The sequence below is a fragment of the Molothrus ater genome, chromosome 2 (assembly GCF_012460135.2).
Source record: "Molothrus ater isolate BHLD 08-10-18 breed brown headed cowbird chromosome 2, BPBGC_Mater_1.1, whole genome shotgun sequence".
In the NCBI taxonomy this organism is placed as follows: Eukaryota; Metazoa; Chordata; class Aves; order Passeriformes; family Icteridae; genus Molothrus; species Molothrus ater.
The window spans coordinates 77,585,199-77,597,629 of NC_050479.2; the positions used below are offsets into that span (position 1 = coordinate 77,585,199).

At 35.6% G+C, this 12,431-nt stretch overlaps 1 long non-coding RNA gene across 2 annotated transcripts; it reads left to right on the top strand.

Annotated features, from left to right (window-relative positions):
- Positions 1-3,572: 3,572 nt before the first annotated feature.
- On the top strand, positions 3,573-10,392 carry LOC118688259 (uncharacterized). Of its 2 annotated transcripts, none has more exons than XR_004980449.1 (3): positions 3,573-3,657; positions 4,994-5,063; positions 9,761-10,392. It is a non-coding gene; the product is annotated as an uncharacterized LOC118688259 (long non-coding RNA). The 2 variants fall into 2 exon arrangements; XR_004980450.1 differs by having other exon boundaries at positions 3,579-3,641.
- The last annotated feature ends 2,039 nt before the right edge of the window (positions 10,393-12,431 follow it).

Here is a 12,431-nt window from a genome sequence, read left to right on the forward strand (position 1 = left end):
AGCATGGGCACAAAAGCTCACAGATACAATACCTAACCATCTTAGACATTAACTATTGCAGAAAGCCACTGAAAATTCTAAATACTAATGATGAGCCTTATTTTCTTGCAGTACTAAACGAAACCTGATTTTCTCTGTTTTACCTTTGCTATATTCTGTTATAAATACAACATTTGTTCTTTCAATACCATTTTTGAAAACACTCATATGAGGGCAAAACCCTGATGTAAATTTGAGTGAAGACAATGATTTACTTATTTTATTTATTTGGTCTCTGACATGAAAAGAGTCCTTCCTAGGTGTTTACAGTGTTTTAACCACTGAAGTTTACAACCAGTAGTGTAGTTTTACATTTTCATATATCCTCTAAGATTGAAAAAAGGATTTTTCTATACTTCACGTTTATTTAGAAGGTTCTCAAAACAAAACATAAATGGGTTACAGATTTTGAATTAGAACTGCAAACTCAGTTTGAATTCAGAGCTGACTCCTGGGGTAATGTTCAGTTACTTAAATACAAACACATACTGCCATTTGAAATATTTGATCAAGCAGAAATATCTGTAAGGGCACAAAAAATATGACAGAAGATCTTCTGGAGACCTACAACCTTCTGAACTGATCACAAAAAGTAAAGATGTAAGTCCAAGTACATGTAAAGGGCAATAAACTGCTCAGGTTTAGGCAATTGAATCAAAAAGAGAAATTATTTAACATAACAGGGGACTCTGGATGTTAGATTTTCTCCACATTATATCTGTAGACAATGAACAGGCCAAGGAATTTTTTTTTCCTCAAAACTTGAAAATTATCACTATTTTATCTCTACTCCCAAGTGAGGATTACAAAGGAAGAATAGTTTTCTGAAATCTCAAGACATGGGTGCACCAGTTCAGGCTGTTCCGTGATCATGTGTAAAAATGAAGATCCTGACAAAGTCACAACACAAACTGTGAAAAAACAAATGTAATTCATTTAAACTATTGACATCTTAAATCAACTAAGGCTCCTACGAATAAGTTGAAGGAAAGGTTAGATGTGTTTAGCTTTTTGAAAAAAATTAGCAATGTGACACAAACATTGTGATACAATATGATACAAACATCACATCTGTTTTTTCATCCAGTTTCTGTGTTAGACATCCTAGAAATCTGAAATTAGCCTGTATTGGTAGCCTTTTCCTTTTAATGGAAGATGATTGCAAAGACAGGTTTTACAAGGTTAATCCAAACTGAAATTACAGAGATTTTTATACTTTAGGGTTTTTTGTGGTTTAAACACATAAACCCATGTGCAATTAACCTTGTTCTTATGCTGAGAAGTGACCTGGTGGCAATACTGTATGGTTTTCTGATTGCCTACTGGGAGCACTCAAGCCAAAGGTGTTAGGTTTTTGTCAAGTGCTTCCATGTGTGAATCCATTTAAAAATAAAATCTTGAAAGGATGATAGTACCTGCTTTTAATCATTGAAGGTCATCGGAAAACCCTAAAATTGTATCATACAAGTGCACCTGATTTGTGATGAAGTGTTTTCATTTCCCTGGAGTAAAACTGAGGGCAATCAAACTTTAACTGGAGAAAAAGCTTTGGATGGAGGGAAAGGTAGTGAGGAAAAATGGTATTTATTCTTTTAGAGATAACAGGCTTATAATATTTTGAACAGAGGTATTGCCCTTTCTTAATATTTTGTTTCTTTTATATTATCCTTTTAAAAATTATTTTTATTTACTTTTTAGTTTGCAACTCCATGTTTAGGAAGCTTGCTGTTTTAGAAAGTATGCCAAACCCTTCAACAGGAATGAAAAACTATGAGATATAAGGCTGAGGTCCTCAAAACTCACATCAAACGAAACAAAGTGACCTAATCTAAGTGACCTTTCTTTAAAGTGTGGATTTTATGAAAGCAATCCCCTCCTTTGGAAACTTCAGAGTGTGCTCCTGAAATATAGGCAGCATCAATTAACACATCACATTATGTAGCCAATGCACAGTAGCTGTCTTTGTGCTGGCTTAGTGGAATTTAAGGATGAAGTGTAGATTTCACCCATGATTGTGTTACATGGTGGCTTCCATTTTTTTTTTCCTGGAAATTCAGGTGCTGAGTATAATGTTAAATACTCTGTGGTCCAATAGAATTATTTTTTTGGTTTTATCTTTGTACTTTAACAAAGAAATTAGTTGTTATGTTAAGACTGTTGGTCCCTGAATTTTCCTGTGGCGATTTGTTTATTTTTTTATGATCTACATCATGGGGGAATTTATGTTGAGTTAGTAGCAAAAATTAGAATAATTTCACTAATTGGTATAAATTTTAGGTTTTTATTTAGTAAAGATCATAAACATACAAGGTGGATAACATTCTATTTCAGAGCAGAGTTGGGCAGGTGTAATTAGAAGCCTCAATCACCTCAGCAGTATTTTCAGTCAGACTCCATTGCATAGTAATGGATCAAGGGAAACTTGAAGCTAGAATTTTACCTTAACAAAGTCCAAGAGGGAACTCTATACCAGCTCACCATTTATTAGATCAGAATATTTGAGTGTATTTGGATATCTAACTTTAGATTTCTTTACTGAAATGTCAAACTTGAATTTCAGGCACTAAAAGCAGATCCCAATTATTACATACCAAATGAAAAACTATATCTTTTCAATGAAGGGTGCTGATTTCTAAATAGCCAACCAGAAGCCTTCCAAAAGGAAATAATACCGCCTTGAAATTTTAGTACAAAAATTTGGGCAGGTGGATCAATATTTTTATATTTTCACAGATCTAATATCCATTTCTAGGGACTGCTTAAAAAAACCGGGCAACACTGTCAGCATGGCATTACTAGCAGGATAGTCTTTACTTAAGGATAAAAAATTCTCTAGTGTAATAAACAGAACCATCTTTTGTTCTCTGTTTTAGGAATACCTTTATCTTTGTTCTTTCCACAATACAGCTCTTAATCACTTGCCAGTGCAAGGGGAATTCTGTGTTATAATTACACCTTGTTTTCCCTGTGCTGTTTTTAGCATTATATAGCTGACTACAATGCTTTCCTATATTTTGATAATTTCACTTTCTCCTTAACACTAGGGGAAATCAATAACAGAGAGCATTGTATTGGGTCTGGCTGAGATGGAGTTCATTTTCCCCACAGCTGCCCCCACAGGGATGTGTTTTGCATTGAAACAGCTGATAACACCCCACTGATTTGGCTCTTGCTGAACCAAGGTATTGGGGGCTGGAGGTGGGTAAAATGTTGAGCAGGGACAAAGGCAAGATAGTGGACCCAAACTGACCAAAGAGACGTTCCATACCATATGATGTCTGCTCAGCAATAAAATCTACAAAAAAGGAGCAAGCCAGGGTATTTGTTATTACACTGTTTCTCTTTTAGGGCAACTTCTACATGTCCTAAAACTCTGCTTCCTGGGAATGGGCCAAACATTGCCTACTGTTTGGAAGTAGCAAATAAAATGTTTTGTTTTCCTTTGCTTTTACATGCGACCTTTTTCTTTGCTTTATTACAGTGCCTTTATCTTGCTCCGTGAGGGTCTTTTTTTCATCCTATTTTCTCCCTTTCCAGTCCTGCTAAGAAGAGGAGTGAGAGTGGCTTGGTGGATGCCAGTGTCCTGCCAAGTCAACCCACAAGTATGAAAAGAACAGAGTATGTATTAGAAAATGCAGTCAGTTAAAAAGAACTGAAATTTGTACATACTGTGACTCCCTTATGGTCTTGTGACCATTGCAGTAGTCAAACTATTGAAACTATAAGCCACATCATATGCATCTTTAGTATTAAAGTTAATATTGAGACACACCTAAAAATATTTCTGAAAATGTAAGAATGATCTAGTGTTTTCTGAAAACCTCTATATATTCAAACCTGATCTTTAAGTGCATAATTGATTTCATATGTTCTAGAAATACAAGTATCTTTGTGCATGCAAAAAGAATAATTATAACTAATGTTCAAGTATATGTGTGACAATGACATTTTTTCCTAGAATCGTGAATTACACTTGAGTTTATGACATTCAAAATTCATAAACAGGAGTTGTGCTTAGCCTGATGATTCACCTATGACAGCAGTAAGGCAGCTGATTGTTGAAAAGACAGAATTGAAAATCCTTGTTTATAGTTTTATAAAAAACATGGGTATCACACTGTGTGTAGTCATATGCTGACTATTAAGAGAGAACAACTATTTAATAACAGTCCCATCACTGACACTATTGACTAGTTGAGTGCTTTAAATGAGTCATATTTGATGCAGGTGATTTTGAAAATCCATATGCTTCTATACCCTAGGGGAAGGTAAAGAGGCATATAGAAAAAGTGAAGAACTTATTTTGGAGTCTCATTTTATATTTAGTGTAACAGGTCTCTTGGGATGTTAATAGGGATACAGCATAGATTCCATCCTTTCTTGTTGGGGTAGACCATCAGATAAATAACATAGAAAAAGTGATTCCTTTAATATTCCTTTAATATTTATTAATATTAAAGGATATTATATTATAATTATACAATTATATTATATAATTACAGAATTATATTATATTATATTATATATTATATTATACATATTATATTATATATTATATAATTATATAATTATATTATAATTTATTAATATTTAATATTCCTTTAATATTCCTTTAATATTCTTTTTTTCCTTTTTTCTTTGAACAGAGAGGTGATTGTACTCATTAATGTCCCCTCATTTTCAAAACAAATTTTCAGTTCATCCAGTAGGTCAATATCTTCTAATCGGTTTTTCAATAAAATATTATTGTAGTATGAGTTTTCTGTATTATCAACATCATAAACATCATCAGTATTGAGTAATTTCCTTGTTTATACATGTAAAAAATATTGCATTGAGGTCTTTTAAGACCTGATTACTGGTACTACATTTAGTTATGATATTCAATAAAGAAATAATTAGAGGGTGTTCACGTGAGCACTTTGCTAATATGTTATTCTCTTTCCCTCTTCAGTCTTAGAAGAGTACCTCTAAAACACTCCAAGATCAATTAAGCACTCCAAAATATGCCTTACCACGTGTTTGTAAGTGTACTCTTCAAAATATTGCTTTCTGTAAATAAACTGGGGGGGTTGAGCAGCTTGATTCTAAATTTGAAACAGGAACTTTCATGAAAGGGAAAATAGTGACTGATTACTTAACATGTGGCATGTTCCAGGTAATTCATTTAGCTAATTGGTTTGGAAGATGGGCCTGTTTTTTTTTGATTTTCATGTAAAAATAAATTTATTTTGTGCAAGAGGAGGTGCCAATTCCTTACATATTAAAAAAAGAGAAAATCATTGGTGTTTCTTGGGATCCCAGGAATCTTTAGTTCAACCTGCCTGTCCAAAATTGTTTCAAGTGAAGCTATCTGCTCAGGGCCAAGTCCAGTGAGATTTTGAGTACCACTAAGAATAGGAACATCATTGTATTTCTAGGAAACATGTTCCAGTGTTTAAATCCTCTCACAGTCAAGAAGTTTTTCTTATATTTAAGTGCAATTTCCACTGTTACTATATCATATCACATCATATCATACCATATCATGATATTGATTACTACATGTTTTTCTTGTACTGCTATTTTACGATATATAGTAATATAACTAAGCTGCTCTACACCAATCTACACCACCCTGGTATAGTGATGAGATTTTTTTTTGTAGTTTCAATGATGAGATTTTCAGCCTGATGAAATCATTAGATCTACACTGAAACTACTATATATTAGTTAAATAAAAGCTGTGAATGTTTTATCTTTGTATACACAATTAACCTTCAGCTGCAAAGATTTAGAAAGGCTTATTTCATTGCCTGAACCTGAATTCTTAATGAGTAGTATAAAGCTGACTCTTCATTAAAATTCATATGTGAAACTTATACATCTAAAGATACAGCTTTATGTGCAAGTGCAGAGAGTGTTGATCGCCAAGGAATAATGAAAATCTGTGTGAGTTTTGTGCTAAAAACTTATACCAGATACCAAGACACCCATCAAAATTGGTTTCTTAATATGGCTGATAATGAAAAAAATTCCATCTCAAACAACTGGATTGAGTCCTCCATCTCTTCAGTTGTAGTTGGTACATTTGTAATTCTTCCAAAGTGTAGCTGAAGTTTAACTTTACAGATGCTAAATTATGATTGTATGGTGCGAGAATACATGTGACGTCCTTATAAACGTCAAATGAATTCTTTATGATCAGTGCTATTAAAATGAATACCAAACAATTCTGTTATAATTAGTGTTATTATAATGAATACCAAAGGAATTCGTGGTAATTAGCTGCAGTAACTGAATAAGAAATGAGCTCAAAATGGGAGATTGGAGAAACCCCTTGAAAAGAATCTTTAAGCTTCCTGTGAATTAGCAAAATTTTATACTTATCTAATAATGAAAGGATGAAAACATTGCAAATGCCGTCTTCAATGCAGTGTGATCTGTTTCACCCAGGCAATCTCAAGAGATGGACAGATTTCTGCACTGGACACATTTTTTATAATTTTTGTGGGACAGGACATAAAGAGATGACAAGATAGATTGTTCAGGTGTCTCTATGGCTTCACTGTATCCCACAGCATACTGAAGTTTGGATAGTAAACAATTTTTTCTAAGAAATTAATGTTGTGTAGGATCACTAACTAGCTTATTGATGCTTGACAAAGAAATTTAACAAGACTTCTAAAATAATTTCCCTCCCTGATGTTCTATCTTTTTACTCAGTGGCGTTTGATCTTCCCATTCACTTCTGTGGATTTCATTTTCCTAAAGCCTTCTGAAAATGTTTTCCCACACTGCTCTTAGTTTAGCTACAGCAGTGAGAATAATTACTGTGAATGATTGTGAATAATGTATCGTTATGGTGGCTATTCCTTAGCTGCAGTTTTTATTGTTATTTTATAAAATTATTGACTTTCATGGTAGTTGGGCAAAAATGGGACATTCTTGTAGATCCTGGAGAGAATTAAACTCCTGTACAAACTAGTGTTTGTTCATCCAATTCTTGTTTGTTCCACATGTTCCATGTATGGTTGTTCAAAATCTGTGTAAGTGCTATGTTTTGTTCAACCAACAGTAACAAAAGTTTATAAAATAAACAAATTAGCATATATTTCATTTTATAAGAACACAAAATATTTCAGAAACTAGACTGGAAAAGTCAAAGGCAAATGGGCTTCAGTTGGATTGGGTTTTTTTAAAGAAATCCTATGTGTCTGAATTTATGTTTGCATTTTCATTATTTCAGCTGGCTTTTCTGACAATTGATGTAAGAATAAAGATTTTAAAATATACTCAGAATTTTCCTTCCTCATTCATACTTTTATTTGAAATCTTTCATTCTTAAAGGAAATCAGATAAATAAAGAGGACCACAAAGAATTTATAAGATATAATTTATAAGATTGCATTAACCCTATTAATGGTCCCTTGATCAAGACCTTAGTTGAGGAAGCATAATGCATCCCTCCTGGCAATATAAAATGAAAGAAAACATCATGAGCAAAGTGAACTGAGCAGGCAAGACATTTAGATTGACTTTTACCAAACAGAAGGTTTAATCTGCACTGTGACATGTCTTAACAATTACCCAGAGTTTCATCACAAGAATCCAAAGGCCTAAGTTTTCCTCTGAAGAAGAACATGTCAACTCTGCCAAAACAGAAAAACAAAAGACATTAAAATATTGATGGAGCAAGAAATGGTCCTCCTTGTATAAAAGTCAGTTACCACAACTATTGTATTTTTAACTTGTGCCAGAATAGGAGCAAAGTAGAATCTAACTGGTAAAACCCAAACCAAATCAAGAAAAAACACAAACCCCCACAATCTTAAAAACCAAAGCAAGAGCTATGAGGTATTTGACTAACATGAGGTATAGTTACATATTTTGTGAAGGAAATAAAGGGCTAGCTTTCAGTAAAAGTGTTGTCAGAAATTATATCCTAAGTTTTAGTGGAATTTATAGGGTCGCAGGACTCTTGGGGGATTGAACTAAGGCCAGCATTAAATACTGCTTGATGACAGCTTCTTTGTAAGGTAACTCACAGAAAAACTTACAAGTTAATTTTGAAGGAAGCTAAAGAGCTTGCACATTTAGGTGTAGAAGTACTTTGCTACACAGTGAGGAGAAGAACATGTTGCAAACTTTTAACTAATGAGATAGGAGTAGCTATATGTGGGAGGTGAAATATTCTAAAATAAAAATGATTGGGAATGTTTTTATATCTTGGGAAAAATTGTAATTCTTTCATGTAGATAAAAAATCCCTCCTAAATGCTAGTAGCTCGAAAGCAAGGAAATGGCTTCAATGGTAGACCTGTGCCTCATTTTCTGGTTAATGTCTGTATTTCTATGCTCCACCCAAGCTTAGAAATGGCTACATAGCCTTTTTATACCTACCATTGGTAAATGAAAAAGTGCTTAGTGATTCTTCTTTCCCTCCTCCTTTTTCAATCAATGGAATTTCTGTCTATATCAAGAGAAGCAGAAAAATCAAAACATTTATGCTACTCTGTGAATCTTCCACCATGGAATGACAGTTTCTTAGGGCAGGCTCAGTCTAAGGAAGAAATGGGACCCATCTGTTTGAATACAGAGATATAGGTGAAGTATGGCTCCCTACAATGTGCAGGATTCCTCAGGGAGTTAAAGGTTTGGAGCAGAGAGAGACATAATGAAGACACAACTGTCTGTCCAGTGAGATAAACCATTCAAAGACAAACTTTTCTACAATGAGAGAGATTAAATTTTTCTATCTATGCTTCTAGATAGGACAAGGAAAGATATTTTTTAGCTATTGTTCTGTCTTGTGTAGCAATGACATCCCCATTATTTTGGCACTGTGAGTAACACTTCTAAGCAGTCACGACAGATGCATTTTCTCTCATATACACTTAAATGTGCCTTATTTTATCTTTTTTTCTCAGTAGTACACATAATAGTCTTAGACTCCATGCATGTATAACATTGCAGGAATTCTAGTATTGCCTGAGGTTCCCACATAATTCTTATTTGTTCATGGCATGACAGCAATATCCCTAAGTAAACTGAGAAGAAGCAACACCCTACCATGTGTATTGTCAGGGTAAGGTGACAATACACATGGTAGCAAAAGACTGGGGGTGTTGTTGACTCTTCATAATACCAGTCCCTATTCTGATTCCTAAATTAAATAATCTTGAGTAGGACTGTTAGTATAACTGTTAATATGAATCTAAATATTTAGAATAACAGTAAGTGATTTTTACATTTTGATTAGTTGTAAAGACTTTTTCTACATTAGTAATAAATTCTTGCCTCCATAGAATGACAGAATCACAGAAATGTAGACATTAGAAAGGACTGCTGGAGATCATTTAACCCAGTCCCTGTGAACATAAGATTTCTTTCATTTGTCTGAAGAAAATGTCATTTGATTTTTCTTCCTGATTATATGAACTGTAGTGGAAACCAGCCTTAGTGTTGCCGTGTTATGCTAATCTTAACCTATAAAATCTGTTCTGACTCTGCATTCATCCCTAGCAGAATTCCATGCATTCCATGTACACAAGCATCTAATTCCTCCTGACTATCTTCACACTCTGTGTGTTAGCACACACCCTTCAGAGAGACACTCAGACATTCACATTTCCAGGAACAAAAAGCATAAAGCACCACCATGCTTTTTGGCATTTCTATATTTGTGCATGTGCTTGAGATGGGTCTTGTTTCATCGATTACAATTTTTCTCTTGTCCACAGGAATCCTCCCTACTTGCGAGGAAGATTTTGTCCCTCCTGATCAAGAGAATCTTATGTTACATAACAACCCTCAGTCTTCAAAGGAGGTCCAGTGACTGCAAGAACCAAATCTTTGGGTTTGATACCTGTTTCACTACTAATGTTGACCATCACAATCCGTCTACTCCATCTCCAGCATTTTACCCTCACAAGCATGACCAAGTTAAAAAACACCTGAGCCACCAAGCCATTGACAATCACCCTGGGCACCTGCAGGTATTCCCTGACAGTGTCCTGAATTAACCATCATGTGTGTTTCTTTTCTCACATTACAAGATTTTGAATGTAATGAACAAATAGCAGAGTTTAGATTTAGTTCTTGTGTAGGCACATCAATCTGGCCATGGCCTGAAATTATGTGTTTTATCTGGTCTTTGGTGCTTGAAGAAGTACCTATGTTTCTCATAGATTTGATTCCAACTGCTGCATCTGTCAATCTGTAGGTCAAAAGTATCAGCCTACTTCAGATATTTCAGATACCCCAGAGTACCAAAAATGGCATTTCGGTCATGAGAGTTTAGAAAATAACTCACTTACCAGACCATAGCTGTTCTGTCTTCATAGATGGTAGGGACTTGATTCAGTGGCTTAAATATAGCACCTAGTAGCATTCTGAGTGCTTCATGCTGATCTCTATCTGCTACTCATAAAGGATGCAGGTCTCATATGTTCTGGGTCCCACTAGGGCCTTTAAGATACATGTAGTTCCCTCATATGACACTAGGAAAGTTAATTAATCCCTGGATCTCTACTGCATATACTGGGAATTAAGACACATTGCATTCAAATATATTTTACTTCACATTTCTGAACCTAGTCCTGAATCCCATCCCTGTGTTGTACATTCACAGTGTGAGGAATGGGGTATCTTCCATTTCAAAGTGCATAGAATGTTAATGCACAAGATCTGAGGTAGCCTTTGGTTTTAATAGTTTAGGTGTTGTCCAAGATGCACTCACAGGGTTGGTAAACAGTGCTCAAGTCCTGACACAGAAATAATCCAGACATAGATACTAAACTGAGTGGGAACCATGCCAGAATTTCACCTCAGAGGGAATGCATAATCTTCTGTAAAGTATGTACTTTTTTTCAGATTACAGCCAAAAGAGTAGAACTGAGCTTGTAATGTGTGACAGAATTTTATATAGTTACACCTGTCAGAAACGTATGTAATAAATGGATTAGTTTGCTAATATCACAAAGGGAATTTAAGTAGAGCAGGAGAGTGCATTTTTTTTAATCTTGTACTTAACAAATGTATTTTGAGTACAGGGTCTGACTGGGATGAAGTCAACTTTCTGCATAGCAGCCTCAATAGTTCAATGCTTTTGATTTGTGCCTAAAACAGTGTAGAGAACTCAACAGTATTTTGGCTAAAGTTGTAGTGCTTGCACAGCATCAGGACTTTTTTAATTCCTCACTCCACCCTTCCTCCTGCTTCTCCCTGATGAAATGGCTGGGAGTGAGCAGAAAATTGCAAGGAGGCATGGCCAAAACAGCTGACCTGAGCTGACCAAAGGAATATCCTATGTGGTGTGACATTGAGCTCAGCAATAATTGATTTGGGAGAGGAAGAGGTATGGGGGACATTTATGGTTGTGGGGTTTGCCTTCCCAACCATTGTTATTTGTGCCAAGATCCCACTTTCCAGGAAATGGCTGTATATGTGCCTGTTGATGTGAATAGTAAATTTATTACTTTTTTTTTTTTTTTGCTTTACTGTGAACACAACTTTTATTCACCTATTAAATTGTCTTTATCTCAGTCCATGAGTTTTCCTGCCTTTGTTCCATTTTCTCACTGTCCTTCAGAAGGCAAAACCAAACAAGAGTCTGTGTGGGTGCTTGGCTGCTGATGGGGCCAAATTGCTACAGCTTGAGACTTCTTGTCATAGTCATGGAATGGTTTGGGTTGGAAGGGACATTAAAGATCATATAGCTCCAACCCCCCTTCCATGGCCAGGGATAAAACCCTCTAGCTCAAGTTTCTCAGAGTCCCACCCAATTTAGCACTGAACACTTCCAGGGGTGGGGCATCCAACAGCTTCCCTGCACAGCTTGTTCCAGTGCCTCACCACAATCACAGTAAAGAATTTCTTCCTAATATTCAAACTAAATCTCTCCACTTTAATTTAAAACCATCCCTGCTTGTCCTATCTCTATCTGTCTGTGTAAAAAGTTCCTTTTCACCTTTTTTGTAAGGCCCATTTAAGTACTGAAAGGCTGAAATGAGGTGTGCCCAGAACATTATCTTCTCCAGGCTGAACAACCTCAGCTCGCTGTCTCCACACGAGATGCTTCAGCCCTATGATTATCTTTTTGGTCCTTCTCTGAACCCACTCCAACTCCCATTCTTGTGCTGAGGACCCCAAACTTGGATACTGTATTCCAGGTGGGCTCTCAGGTGGGCAGAATAGAGGAGAATCACTTCCTTCACCCTGCTGGCCACTCCTATTTTGATGTAGCCCACAATAGGGCTGTCTTCCTGCACTATGAGCACACACTGCTGGCTCATGTCCAGACTTTCATTGACCAGAACCCTCAAATCCTTCTCCTCAGAGCTGCTCTCAGAGAGTTCATCGCCCTGTCTATGCTCATCTCTGGGATTTTTCCAGGTTCAGGACCTTGCACTT